Raw genomic sequence first — 16,636 nt, 5'->3', positions numbered from 1 at the left:
ATTAGAGTGGGATCTGAACCACTATGTGCCTCCACAATATGACAACATTACGAAACTAATATATCATAAAAGTACAGTCGCAATACGGTATATCATTTGGCCAATACTGTTAATAGGTATAAATAGCATTGAAAATACTGCATACACCAGTACCAAATATGCAAATGAAGCTCTTGGGAAAGATATATGTGCATCACTCATGTGTGAGCCTATCATGTTGCTTTCACATTCAGGCACATGATAATAGTTTGACTTCCTCTTTAAACCGCAGATCCAGTTACAATTATCCTATTTGTGCGTAAAGTAAAACTACAAAAAGACCTTAACAATGATCTGTGATGTACCACTTCATACGGGGTTTGTTGATCACAGGAGACTCTTCAAATAACCAACAATGAAAAATATAAAGTGCCTTGTAACGATTGGAAATATTCGCCGTGCATTTGAAAGAGGAAAATATTCTATTTAATTCTACATAAATCTTAACAAACCCACACATGCACAGTTAACCTACTCACATCCAGAGATGATATTACATGGTGAGTTATCAATTCCTACTGTTAAACTTTATTGTCAAAAAATGTTTAATTTGTACAAAGTATTGAGCACTTTAAATTGTTTAGAAATTTTATAATTATTTATTCATAAAGAAATTAGACAATTGCTTACCAACGTATATCTCAGTTCGTGTGTACTTCTGGCACTTTTGATATTTACTTCTTGCTTTATGCTCTAGCATATATTGTGAAAATGCTATAATATTCATGGTTCACTGCCCTTTGCCACTAGTCATCTTTAAGATAAACATAAAACAAGGAAATATTAAACTATACGTTCCAGTCAGTTACATTTCTAAACTTTAATATCAATATAAATAAAAGTGAAATATGTATAATATCGACCACAGGTACGGGAACAACATTACGAGTGAAAAAATACATGAAAATGTAAGAACACAATGTTCTAATTTGAGAATCTATAAACAAAATCTAAATTGAATGAAAATGAAATTAAGAAAAAAAGGCTATGCTCAAAATTCTATTGATTCCTGCCAATATTCATTCTTCATTTTTTCTCTGAATGAAAATTTGTAGGTAGGCTATTCAAGACTAGGCCTACCAATGTCTCGCTAAAACTTATAGGAGTGAAATTCACACATGAGTAGGTTAAGCAGTTAGTTTTAGTCTTCCTTCTTTCAATTACATTTAGTTCACATATATCTGTATGGTTTTATTATCATTTGATATATATGTTTACACATTTCAAGCACAATTGTGAATTTGCATTTCCGTTGTGCTTCAAACATACCATTTCCGAATACATTCTAACTACCATAACTTCGTAAACATATGTTTCATGATTCTGTACTCTAAAAACTTCTGTTACCACCATTAAAACACATTACCTTTGTGTGGTATGTTGGTGGAGTGGGGGCCAACAAAATAAAGGGGCACAACCAATTGTCAGACTAACTACTTTCACCAGTATTTTATTTCATCAAGTACTTTCTATACTTCACACATTGCCAATGTTTTGTAGATAAAATCAATGGCACTAAGGATCAATAAAATTACCGTAATAGATTTTATTTATTTATTTATTTATTTATTTATTTACGACTTTGTTTACATGGCGAGGTTAAGGAATTAATGCCTTCTCTTCCACTTAACCATTAATTACAGGGATCATTTTTTCTTTGCAGTAAATTGTATACAAATAAAAAATTAAAAAAGATAAATGAAAAATAAAATAATAAAAGAAAAGTAAAGTAGTGAAAGTAAAATGAAACTAAAAATGAAAGCAATACAGTTTGAATACGAGCAGTCAAGCCCTGGATTAACCATTAATTACGTACATTGCTCATTATTTTTACTAACACAATGAAAAAAAGTAGCTTAGAAGAAATTAAAAATAAAAGCAATACAGTTTCTACATGCACACACACACACACACAAACACACATTCACACACAAGTACCTACATGGAAAGCATATTTCGTGGGCTAAATGTATAACGTATTTCTTTCTGGGAATTTAATCTAGGTCCAATTGTTTAGCATGTATAATTTTAATTGTCTTTTGAATGTTACAATTGAGGAGGAATTCGATCTAACTGCTTAAAATACTAAGCATAGAGATTTTGCACAGATTATATATATATATATATATATATATATATATATATATATATATATATATATATTTAAAGAGAGACAATGAACCTAACAACCAAAGGAAACAAGCACTAAATTGAATGATCATGCAAAACAAGTAACTATTACATATGAACCAAAACTGAACCTGAAGAATAAATATTTTTTTTGAGGAAAACCAAAGGAAATACTGATGTGGGAGAACATTTCTAATCAGCTTACTATTTACTTTGCACCTGGTAAACATTTTTGTTGTAAAAACTTGGAAATATCCGAGTAGGCACAGGGAACATTTTGACATACTACCCATGATGCACCATTTTTATGCGCACAAATATAAAATACTTATTTTGTGGAATGTTGCTGAGTGAAATAATAAAAATGCAATAAAGATTTCAAAAATTTCATTTCACGCTGTTTGACGTTTTCAACATAATAATGTATTTAATCCTCTCAAGAAATTAAATATTCTGCATGCTTTACGAGGATTGTGTTGTTCCCAAGCTTATAGCCTGCAGAAATGTGTTATTGTGAAGTAAAGAGTACACCTGTTACTTTAACATGAAGCAGAACAGCCTGAAAGGTTCGTGCCAAGAGAATGTAGCACCTAATATGACATATCACAACAGCAGTTATACATTGTTAGATTCGGAGGTTTAGGTTTGGGGCTGACAGAAATTTTCGATGTGTTCTTTAGCTATTTGAGTGTGCATGCAACCGGTTTTTACTAATAACAAGTGGCAAAACTACTTCGTCGTGGAAAGTTCTTACATATGCTGACAATATTTTGGGATTAGATATATCCGTTATTTGTGTTTTCCACATGCTGGAAATAATTTTATATTACGTAAAACATCTAACTCTGTCTTTTAAAAAAACACAAAGCAATTCTCGAGGGAGTATAGTGGAACAACGGACATCATAATGTAACAAGATGCAGTATGTGATAGAAGCCAACACGATACACTCAATCATTATCTTACAATCAAAAGATAAATTGTTATAAAAAATATCCTAGCTGTTGGGGAAATGCCTGCTTGACTTAGATGACCTAACCCGCGGATCAAACCCAGGTTGTCCGTATGGTAGTCAAGATGATAGCCTATATCAACTGAGCTATCGTGGCTATGTTGACGTAAAACCCGCTTGCACCACTTGTGATGTATTTTACATTCAGCACGATCAGATATTACATATATGCATGAAAAAAACCACCTTAAAATTTGCATACGTCTGAATTTATATATTTCTATTTTTTACAATTCCTACTTAACATATCAAACAACTTTTAACATCTATACTGTTGCACTTACCACCAATGTAGGAATCACGGTTTCAAATACCCACGACTTTAAAATAAAACCGAAGATCTTTGAACAATTTCTTTCGGGATCCGCATTGTTTCCTGTTGTCACACCTGCCAGTACAAACATCAGGTTTGTTTCCGATAAGCAACAAATATGTTTCAGTGTAACAAGAGAGTGTCACTGGGTACAATGCACCTTTCGGTGAAACAAAATAAGGTGAAACAAATAGTTTTCTTAAGGGAACGTTACGCATGGTTTATATAAACAGTTGCGCTGTGCGGGTGTTTCGGATTACGCACAAAATAACACTTTGATTCGTTAAGGGTTAAAAATGTATTCTATAGTGCAAATAACATTGAAACATGATTGTTTCTTTGAATTTGAGAGACTAGTGGTCACTAGTTTGCTCAAATTAGCACCAGAAACTTCAAAAGGCGGTGTTGTATAATTAAAAAGTCTTAGGTTTGGATGCATATACTGCTACGTGTGAGGGCAGCAGCAACAGCGGTAGCGAAAGCCACGCCTCTTGGTGTGCGTACACTGGCACGGAGACGAGTTTTGCTTCACCGGCAGAGATTTTCCGTGTTTACAACCAACTCTCGAATTTTCTCTTCCATTGAAAAGTTGGACATTCGCGTTGCCACACTGTATGCTCGCCGTTGGATCAGATGGACATGGGTTCGTTCCATGATCGGGTTTACTATACCTGCCACAAATTGCAGTATTGGCCTTGCAGGACGTCTGATTGTGTTCATAGAGCTGACACTTAAAGAACCTCATGCGGTTTTTATGTACGACTGGATCTTATGGCTATAATATCGAGCAAGTTCTTTACTCGGGAGAGAGGTCAAAATGAATCTGAGAATGGGGGAAGCTTCGGGCACAAGTTCGCAGAACGTTTTGCTCTTAAATCGCTGCACGGCAATAACACTTTGGTCGGAAAGCTCGTGAAGAATATCTTCCTCTCCAGCGTTCTTCAGATCCCAGTTGCTTACTACACCTTTACAACTGTTTAGTTGACCATACGGTTAAACTTGGGCAGGAAGGTCGCCCTAGGATTTTAGCCTCAAAAGGTTGTGTGTGTGGCGATCTACATTTGTCTTTAAAAGGTGGCTTCAGTTTCCCAATTTTTTTATGTCTGGGGATTACAACCAGCGACATAGTCTAGTTGCTTTTTATCAAGTACTGTGACAGGCCCCTAAGTGTCGCAGTGGTGCTATTCGATGGTCTTTTACAATCCAATGCTAACATATTCAAGTTACCTAGCTCAACACGAATAAATATATGGCAACACTGCTGACGGTTTGACACGTCGCATTCCAAAATTTCACACCATCCTATGCTGTTCAAGATCCCCCTCAACATTGGCCAGTTTATAATCAGTTGTACAGTGTTTCGAGAGTATTGTTAGATTTCTTATATACAGTATATTTATGACGTGGCAATTCTGGTGGCTGTTTGTCAATGGGGCATCCCAATAACAGCACTTCATTCCGACATGGTATGTATTCTGGGTTAATATTTCGCAAACTTTGGCTGCTAGTAAACCTCATAAGATACCTAACTAACAAACTATCTAGCCTTCTTAAATCCGAAGATTTATGGTTGCAGCAACAAAGCCTTAAATCTGTCACTATCCTGGGGCAGATCAATCCAGTCTTTTCCATATTTGCCGATTTTCTTTACGTTCATCTCAACGTTATCTCTCCATCTTCGTCTTGGCCTTCCTACAGGTCTCTTATCATCCGAAATTACCAACAAGAATAATGTGAACCACACCATAACACAAGGTAAACTAAATTAGATAATCAGGGGCTTATAACTTCCCAAAAAGAAAGCCCAATTGTTGGCCTTACGGTTGCAACAATGGAATCACTTCACAGATGATGTGAAGGTACTAGTCCTACAGACAAAGAATATCTTCCATTTTTGAAACAAAAAGGGACCTGACTGTGTGCTATGATAATGGCTTATTTGCATCGATGAATGTATGACCTAGGACTGAAGACTTTTTATTGATTCCTCCAAGTTCTATCTTAAAGCAGTTTTGCTGTTCTAACAGCAATTAATGTTGTACATGTAGTTGACATTAAGGTAACTTATGAAAACATAATATAAATTATTTGATGATAGTAGGTGAACTGCATGGAATGCATTTCGACAAGTGTGTCATAATTTTCTGGAGAATACGTGAGCACGAAACTATGAACAACTCGTTGAGATCTTTCGACGTCTTACCAAAAGACTGGCTGGGAATTCAACACGCATAGTATTAATAGTATTACTTAATTCCCTTTTTTGTGCTTTGCTGTTAGTGTTCTTTACTCTTCAAGGAATGTATTTCAGTGAAGAAATGGTGATTTCTAGAACATAACAAAAAACATACTTGACGAGCATGCAGTAACCATTTATTTCAATAACCTTGCAGGATTTTGTGTGTTTATTTGTCTTGGGGGAAGCAGCAGTGTTTAAAGTGGAGGAATCATAGAGTTATGTTTTCCCCCAGTTAAGAGGTTTATCATAAATCATCACCAGCACAAAGTGAATTTGCATAGAAGCTATAATTTGTTTTTCACGGTATCTTTCATCTTTGTTTTCACGCTGAATTTCAAAATTTGAATTATATTTATTATTACCAGATATTGACGGCAAGGGGAGGGGGGTAAGTTTCCCCTAGCCTCCTCTTACGGGCGCTCTTAATTTGTTTATCAAATAATGTCCATATTGCTTATGATTAATTGTTATTCAACGCAAATTATGCATATCATTGTAGATCATTCATATTAAAAAGCAAAGTGGAGCCAAATCAGACAAATTTTGGCCCGTGGAGGAAGAATATCTACACCTAATGTTCGTACACTGAGAGATGCAGGTAAACTGGCGCAGCTGATAAAAGAAGCTGAACAACAAGAAATATAAGTCATGGGAATAAGTAGAAGCATATGAAAAAAATGGGGAGCTAACCAGTGATGAATTGCCATTTCTCTACTCAGGTAAAGAAGTTGAGGAAGAACACAGACATGTAGTTAGATTTTTATTGTCGCTTTTAGCTATGAAATCATTACTGAGTTGGGCACCTAAAATTAGACCCATATCTGTTAGTCAATGTTATGCTCCCATAGAAGGCAAATAAATGAGATAAAGAAGACTTGCATAAGGCATCGAAGGACACAATTCAAAATAAAAAATAAGACTTAGTCTACAAAAAATAATTGGGGATCACACATTTTGAAGGTAAGCGACCGTGTAGAAAATGTAATGGAAAGTCTTGTAGTTGAGGAAATTATCGAAAATGGGCAATTACCAACAGAGTATGTGAAGGCCGCGAGTTAAAAATTTTCGAAACATTCTTCCCACACATTAGGGGTTTATTCCATATCAAATCAACGCAAAAAAACTAATATTTTGACACCCACCAACTCTGATTTCGATTAAATTTTGTATACACCATTCCTTCATGTTTGAAAGAAACCCCCTAAATTTGATTCACTCTATCTCAAACGGTTTTCATTTCACAGCACTTTGAAATGTCATCAAATCCGTGTTATCTGTTTTCCCACCACAAAAATTAGGCTACAAATCCATTATTAGTATTTTTATAGGCATTTGCAAAATTTCTTGAGTGCTGAGGTATTTGTTTCTGAAATCCTTATTATTTCATTGAACTATGTGTAAATTTCCAAAGAGATTTGATGACTGGTTAAGGAGAAAAGAAATAAAATGTAAGCAAGGGTATCTTGTGTAGAGGGTCTCAAGAGTGACAGAGAACACTGATTTCATGACATTTCAAAGTGCTGTAAAATGAAAATCGTTTGAGATAGAGTGAAACAAATTTAGGGAGTTTCTTTCAACCTTAAAGGAAGGGTGTATAACAAATTTAATTGAAATCGGAGTTGGTGGGTGTGATGACCTCGTTGAAATGGCGTGGAATGACCCTCTGTTTACATGGATCAGATTAAAAAAAACAGAAAATGAATCGTACGATAATAAGTAGAAGATAATTCGGAAATCTTCAAGCTATAATATATAAACGCACTGCTGGTATTTACTGTGACTACCCTTTAATATTACTGTGACTACCATATAATAAAATCCATAGTAAATCTTAAAATAAGAGTAGCGTGTAATGTAATTAATCAAAAATCACCAAAATATGACAAATAAACTTAAAATATCACAAGTAAAAACAGTTAAGATAGAACAAATAAACCATAACAACAACTGAGGAACCTAAACCTAAACAACAACTGAGGAACTAATGTGTTACAAAAATTCTCAATGGAAGAATTGGATTTCAGCTGACACATGGAAGAAAATAGAAGAACAAGATTGAAATAAATAACTTAATAACGTCAGGAAAATACAAAAGATGCAAGAAGCAGCAAACTTATGTAAACAAAAAGATCAAATTATTAAAAGAAGTGTTTGACACTATTAAAATAAATTCGTAGAAGAATTAGCAAATCAAGCGGATCAAGGGACAAATAGAAATGACCTAAAGGAACTATACGATATAAAACAATTAGCAAGGAAGAAAATTATACAGAACAATTCAACTAAATATCTTAATTGGAACTTGTTTACATAAGACGAAGATGAAGGGAAAAATGAAAAAACCGAAACGTTATTTCGAAGAATTATTAAAGCCCGACCTTGTGGCCGAGCGGTTAGCACATCGCACTGCGACGCCAAGGGTCCGGGTTCGAATCCCGGTCGGGCTTGGTTGTTTGTGAATGTCCATTCATCAATTTCATCATTTCATCACTCATCCCCATCTTCGCAAAATAGCCAAGAGGCACAAAACGCGAAGTAAAATAAACTAAATCAAAAAAAAAAAATCAAACCAAGAATTCTTAAACAAAGAATATAAGAAAATCACTACTAACTCAAAATTTTAGATATATCAAAAACCTGGTAAAGATGTACGAGAATGAAGTCTCGAAGAAGGTAAACAGAAATATTCCTACAATAGCTGAGATTAACTAGCAAATTAATGAATTAATGTATGGTAAACTGCAGGTGAAGATAGAATACCACCGGATATTTTGCTACCACATATACAATCTTCAGCAGCATTTTCATATCCCTTAATATCCCAAATTTGGACAACGGAGAGAATAAGCAAACCAGAAGATTGGAAATAAGGATTTTTTATTATTAAATTGCCAAAGAATGGAGATCGTAAAAGAATTCTAACTGGAGAGGAATGACTTTGTAACCAATACCTAACAATAAGTTCGAAGAATATTAGTAAATACATTAAAGTCTATAGAAGAGGCTCTATGGAAGGAACGGCTAGCATTTCGTTCCAATAGTTTCTGTATGGATCATGTACATACTCCTCGAATAATACTAGAACTGTCAGAAGAATGAATAAGAATATTACATACAGATTTCATCGACCACGAGAAGCTTTTAGCTCAGTAAACATGAAAGAAATGTGAAAAATTATTTGCGAAACATGTATGTTTAGTAAAATAGTAATTCTAATATGAAACATGTAAGAAGAAGCAGGTGCGAAGTTATACACAACAACCAATCCCTATTTGCGTGTTACCTGCCGCCATCTTCTAAAAGAGTTCAAGATGGCATTGGATATTATTTCATTTCGTACAGGTTCCGTTATATATCATAGAACATGTGTTTGTGCGCCTGAATTTTTGGGCGAATTAATTGTAGGACTTTTATATCTTCTGAGCAACAAAATAGTAGTATGAGTAGTATCAAAGTTAACTAGTTAACGTAAGACCTGAAATGTTACACTGTAATTGTGGCGATATACGAAAGCATAGCGATAGCACACTATTTGAATTTCATCAAGTAATTTGTGTACATATTTCGGTAGGAGCTTTAAGCCTACTGCGGAAATGTGTCACCTGTAGCCAAGCGCAAAAAGTATTCACAGCGTCCGTACCTTATGCGAACACCACAGTATCAACAGCAGATACAGGACCTCGTCGATGCGAAATCCAGAACTCCCAAGAGGGCTATTGCCAGAAATCTAGAGGTATCTGATGGCACAGTTCGCACTGTAGTGCATGAGGACATTTGATGTATGTCGTATGTGATCCGAAAAGGGCAGTTCATATCGGCACCCACATATGAACATCGGCTGCTCAGAGCCAATCAAAAAACATAAAACATCCTGAAGAAGCTGACCTGGCCTGTTTATTATTATTATTATTATTATTATGAAAAGAATTCTACAAGGATGAAAAGGTGAACAGGAGAAATGACAGATATCCTTCTGATGTCTTTGTGTTCTGCACACCAAGTCCCCGGCCCCACAACTGTGATTATTTTCGGGGCAGTGAGTAAGGAATATTATTCTACATCTTCACCTTTCCTTAGGGTTTCCGCTGAATGCTTCTGGCTATATTGAGGCTCTGGAAACTCTTGTGAGGTCCTGAGTAGACCGCACACGAATTCAAGGTCGGCTGTGTTTCAGGAGGACTCTGTACCTGCGCCCAAAGTTGTGACGAACTAATATTGGGTGGTGTCCACTCTGCACGACCACATCATACCAAAAACGTTGGCATCTAACTAGCAATATCTTATTCCCCTGGACTATTACATGTGTACCGTTATTGAACGGGAGAATAATGACATTCCCACAATACGACTGATTCCCTAAACGCTGCCATCATCAGAGTAATGTAAACATTAATAAGAATCATTTGATTCGCACATGCTAACGCATCCGGTACCGCAATGAAGCAATATTTGCAGCTGAAGGTGATTACATCGAATATTCATATACTTCAACAAATATTGCATCTGTGTACTAAGTTCTGCATGAATATATTTGGTTGTTCGTCAGATATTCGTGTGTTTCGTACTACCTCAAATGTGTCCTCAAATACCTTTCACACTCTATTAAGCACGGTGGCAACTATCAACTTCCAATTTTGTCAAAAATGCTCCAGATAGTGTAAAGTTCCATTACAGATAAATAAAACACTTTCTTGAAAAATAAAAAAAGTGTCGCACAAAAATCTATACATAATATTCTGTGAAAAAGTTGAAATCTTAATAATTATCGAATCAAACAAATGTATTGCAGGATTAAGTAACGTTTCTTGGAAGTCTAAAGTAAAATTTCTGACGAACTGAACCTCTAATTTCTATTATTTTTATATTGGCGTAAAGATCATCGTTAGGAATTGATTCATTCATTTATTTGATTTTTACCATTTAGCTTCTCGTTTCTCCCAAATTGGCTAATCGTAATGATAGAGGCACGACGCACACGTTTTCGTACTATCATGTATTTGAAGACATATTTTATGGCGTATCTCTGAATAAAACACGTTAAAATTTATATTGATTATAAGCTTATAAATGAATCTACAACATTTATTCCAAACAATTTTCTGTTGCTTCATTTATTCGAAAACTATAAGGCAAAAATGTATAATATACCAAAAAAGTTAAATATATATATTTAAAAGGGTGACTTTTTTGGTATATTATACATTTTTGCCTTATATTTTTCGAAAACATATATATATATATATATATATATATATATATATATATATATATAAACAAGTTATATATAAGTTTAAAACTTAAAATAAATGCCACACCAACCTCTCCCATACAGACTATGATTTCAGATAAATACGGACATCACTTCCAGACAGTTACATTTCAATTACGTATTAAATTAGTTCAGAACTTTCTATCTTCATTCAAGAATATATTTTGTGTAGGAAATATCATAAGCAAAATTATTTTTGTTTGTTATAGTGTTAGGTAAACAATTTAACCCCAGAGCACGAACCATGAGTAATATTTACTCACTTACAAATTTTGTGGATGCTCCTTCCTTCGGTGGTGTCGGAGTGGTGCCCGCTCCCAGATGTACCTCGCACACATTAGTAAGCAACAAGACGGCAAAGGGAGTGGTTTGCCTGATATACTGTCTGTGCACCACTGCTATCTTAATAGAAGCTAGGGGGTAATTTTTACTCATAGTATGTGTAGAAAATCTGTTGAGTGAAATGTACTCACGTTTAGCATTAAAGCATGTAGTGTTTCAGTTTTGTGTATGTGTAATGTGTAGTGTTGTTTACTTGAAATGTTCACACACTGCTGAGACTGAAGAAAAGCGTGCTACCAAGCAAGAGGTAACCTCTGGAAGAGCATTTACAAACATATAAACTTTTCCACATACATTTACAATTTTAGAGCTTTGTGCGTAAAAACCACACAGCAAGCATTATTGGAGTAAAATTGACTCACGGCCAGTATGTATCAATGAGTAAAAGGAGATTTTTTTCTCATTCAGGATAATCATGCATTACTCCTATCGTCTATCCATGAAATAAGCGGATGTATGTGACGACTGATTTGTTTGCATAAGGAAACACGTTTGGTTAAGCTTTTTGGTAACTACAAACAAAAAATTTGGTAACTCTTGGTAACCTCAAACAAACATACATAATTACTCAAGGAATTTGATTGTGGTGAACAAATATTTCTTTTTGCCTTTTTAAACATACATTTGGTTGTCAGAAATATATATTATTTGTTATTCCGAAAAAAAAAACACTTTTCCCTGTGTACCAAAATATAAAATTTTAGTAAATTTCTTGCATAAAATATTAATGTTAGAAAATAAATCAGTTTTACTCATGGTTAGTAACCACCATTGGTAATATATACGGTTAGTGTTTTTGGGTTAATCTTTGGATGCAGAGGGTTCAATTTAGATTGCTATTCTTAAGGGCTATTTTACTCTATCGTAAACAATTGTGGCAGCGCATTCGAGCAGACCGTATGCACACGCACACTCATAAAATACCACAATCAGTGGTTTATCATCATCCAATCGTTAACAACCTCCCTGAAGAGTGCACTGCAGCAATTTATCTTTATACTCTATTCATTTGCTGGTGGCGTGTTTTCTTCGTTTCCAAAGATATTTTATGATTAGACTCGCGCATAGATAATATTTCGTGTTTGTGAAAACAATGTACAGTTTGCCAGTATTTTCAAAATTTGGACACAAATCTGAATTGGAGAACAGAGATATTTCTGTTTCAGTATTTCTGATAAGAGATTATATATATTATATAAAAACATAAAATGATTGAATTTGAGTTGTTATTCACATGATGAAAGTTGAAAATAGTAAAGTAGCGTCATGTGTACATACAAAACTACTATATCCTTAAATTTTTACAACAGGAAATTGAAAAAAATACTCACTTTACTCATTTTAGCTAGAAAACAATATAATTTCTTTGAAAATTATACACATTCGACTCGAAATCACTATTCAATTTAATTCCAAGAGGGGTTGAAAACCACCTAAATTGTTCCAATATGCAGTTAAAAAGTCCATAATTCTCTTCATCTTGTCGTCAAAATATTTCGTGCATAAATTACCAAACCAAAACTGAAATTTTGAGATCTGTATCTATGACATTTAGTTATTTTCCGCAACTGTTAAAACATTTAAAACAAGCTTAAAACGTAGAACCCATACAATGGATTCACAAAATAGAGTGTTTATGCTCTGATAACCTTTGAGGCAGTTGACACGGACTGGCAGACATGACCAGCTCTCTCCTCCAGCCTGGTTGTTTGGTAAACCAAAATTATTAAGTCATGCGATGGGAATAAATTTTCAATCATCAACGGATTTTAATTAGTTTATGGAGTGTCAAATTACCTTTAGGTTCAATGAAAGTAAATACTACGAACAAATAGATACAAAATATTTTGATATATTTCGCGCATAGAGTTCGTTATACATAGTGGCACCGCTCTCTACCAACAAACTTTTGCAGGTTTTTAAGGGATGTTGGCTGTGTGTTTAGATACAAAGAACCCATGGTTCCCGGTAACTTATTAAAGTACAATGTGATGTTGCTGTTTGAAAGTTGTATTTTGTCCTTTGCACCTTGATAAATGGGTTCTGATAAATTAAAAAGAAAAAATAATCAACTACTCGTCATCATCTGTAATATGAATAGCAATGCAAACAACGCAAATACATTTCATAAGTAAGGTACCAAACTTAGGACAAAACTCGTCTTTTTTGTTAAATTATTAAACTGTACGTGCAGTACAGTACACTGTGTAATTTCCAATACGTACTCTTTCTTTAAAGCAGCTGTTAAAAATGTCAACCGCCATGATCACGACAAACGCAGCATGGGCCTAGCATGCGAACAGGTTGATCCTCATCTTCAGCGGCAGCAAGAATCCTAGCAACCAGGTCCATGGGAGTGTCGACTGCAGTCTCGATCACAAAGCGTATACCGTGGCAATCAGTCAAATTTTACTGCGCCGAGTAAAGATTCACAAAGGTAGTATGGCTCGAGAAACGAAAGATAATCCTTGTTAATATACACAAAGGTAGTAGTTTGAACAAACAAATGAAGTGCAAATACTCTGTAATAAGGTACCCGGGACCAAGGGTTATTTCCTTACGTAGAAACACTCAGCCAACATACCTGAACAACCCGTGAAAGTTTGTTGGTAGAGTTCTGTTCCATTCTGTATTGTTTTACATATCAAAAACATAGATTTCGATCTCAATATTTTTATACTTTTCGCAATAGCAGCTATTCAGGTTAAGTAGGAGCAGCGGCAGTTTATCACTATTAATGTTGAAAATGTTTGTTTGTTAATATGAAATTATCCTCATCACATATATTAGTATCAAATAAACGTATTTGTACATTGTGGAAGATTAAGCGCCGCACGACTTCAACAACAACTCTGCTCCACAGAATCATTCGGAAGTAAAAAGCTGTATATGGGAATGCGATATTCATGCAAACAAAGGTAGTGGCTGTGTTACCATGGTTGCCATGACAACCGAGATATCACTGCTTGGGTTACGAGTTTTGCGTTGTGCTACTTCAGAGCTACGGGCACAAAAAGCAACCCAATTTACTTGCTTCCGAGAAGACGAACTGATTGCTTTTTTCCCCTGGACGTTTTCATTCAGGCAGTTCTGAGATAAATATATAGTCAATAGTATATTATGTGTTTTCATACAAGTCCCATTTAATCGTTGGAAAGAACTAAAATAGTAATGCTGTTTTGCATTGTAGGTGCCTACTCAATCAGTGCTAGTAAAGAAGTTAAGAAATGTGGTAAATGCTACAATGTGAATTTTAAATATGGCAGAAATAGTTCTGTTAGCCACTGTTACTTTTTACCAATGAATAAATCGTATTCAATAAAGAAGGATTCGCTGTCTTCTTGTATACAACATTATCACTGAACTAATATTCAGATTCTGCTGAGCATAATAAGTGTCAGTTAATGCTGAAAACTAGAATCGCAAAGCAATTGCAGATATGTTGCAGACAGATAATGTCCAAAACACATCGTTTAAGAAAACTAACTACCGAGTGGCCAGAATTAATGTTACCCAACTGAGATCCCTTCGTAACCTGTTTGAGGCATCGTAGATCTCTGAAATTTAGTGAATTCGCTATGCAGACCATGGGGAAGAGGATGGCGATAAAAAATATTTCAATTTTCCCCCACCAGGTAGAAATGTGGCGCTGTACTTCCAGGATGGGTTGTAATAATGACGTAAACTGCTCCAATTGGTTATGGATTTACCTTTACCTTCCAATCTTGCAATAAATGAGAGTTTATTTTGACACAACTTCCAGCCGCTAACAAATGTCTTTCTAATTAATAACTCAGCTAAAAAAATGGACAAAATTCCAACAGAGATAAAAATTGGTAGATATCACCAGTATGGTATTTGAAACAACATACAAAAAGTCCCCGACAATCCGAGTTGTGCTCTGGACGCCATATTGGAAATTGGCGTATGAACGGTGACATTTGATCATAATTGCTTTATTAACTAAAAATGGCGAAGGCTGAGCCGAAAATGTGTTCAGACATAAATTAAAGAAAAAATTTCCAATAACTGTAATGAAATAAATATTTGTGATTTAACCAACCATTTCACTGTTAATAATATATGTAATTTCTTTACAGGTGCTGCCCGTTGTGGAACTTGGATGTAATGTATGTGATAATCGGAAAACAAACTGAATAACCTTTTTGGCAGGGCAACAATGGATAAACCCCAATATTGTATTATTTGTGAACAAACGTTGAGTGAATTTGACACTGGGGTTGTGATACGTGGCTTAAATGCTATAAAGAGCAGCAGTTTACGTCGAAAAGATGGAATATTTGAGAAATTGGAAAATGAGACGAATGTGAGGTTACATATTAAGTGCAGTAAAGACTATACTCGTGAGAGTAGTATTACTGCTGCAAGTAATCGTTTGCCACAAAATTCAATACTCCTTCGATCAGCAGTACACATATTTGACTTCAAACGTGATTGCTTGTTTTGCAGTGAAGTTTGTGATTTTCAAGCAGAAACGAAAAATAATGTGAACAGACGAGTTAAAATATTTGAAGTTCAATCCTTAACATTCAAGGGTCAAATCATTGAAGCTGCCATCAAGAGGAATGATGATTCGGGAAGGACAGTGCTTCGTACCGTTATTGATCTAGTTGCAGTTGAGGCTAGGTATCACCATCCTTGTTTCACAAAATTTTACTCATCCCCACCTACATCGGAAAAACGTGGTAGGCCTGAAGATGAGTGTATTTCTATAGCATTTCTGCAGTTATGCTGCTACCTTGATAATGATAACGACGAGTGTCAGTACTCGATGAATCAACTTATGACGAATATGAAGGAATATCTCGCAAAGATTTCGAAATCATGTTTTAAAGGTATTTCAATATATGAGAGGATATATTCAATTCCAAAACTATAGTAACAATTTGAAACAATGAACGTATGGGTAGTAGAAAAAGAAAAACAAAGATAACTTTGCTAGAATCTTTGCACAGTATAAGCATTGTTCTAAGTATAAACATTTTAATTTAAGAAAAGTAATAAATGTTACATTGATTTACTATAATTACTTAAAAATCATTATGTAATTTATATTTCATGTATAATCCATAACAAAACATGAAAGTAGTGTCTAATTATTTAACTTATGTGTACAAATGACAGAAAACACACATCAATCCAGTTCATTTGAACTTTTATTCATGGGCCTCTGGGGCCCCCCAACCTTGGTAATCCGTTCAACAAAAAATACCTTGTCATTGCTAGGGATAAGATAAACTAAAAATCAATAGAACTATTTTTCTTTTATTA

Source organism: Lepisma saccharinum, chromosome 10 (genome assembly GCF_977018435.1).
Source record: "Lepisma saccharinum chromosome 10, izLepSacc3.1, whole genome shotgun sequence".
Classification (NCBI taxonomy): Eukaryota; Metazoa; Arthropoda; class Insecta; order Zygentoma; family Lepismatidae; genus Lepisma; species Lepisma saccharinum.
This window is presented reverse-complemented; position numbering follows the sequence as displayed.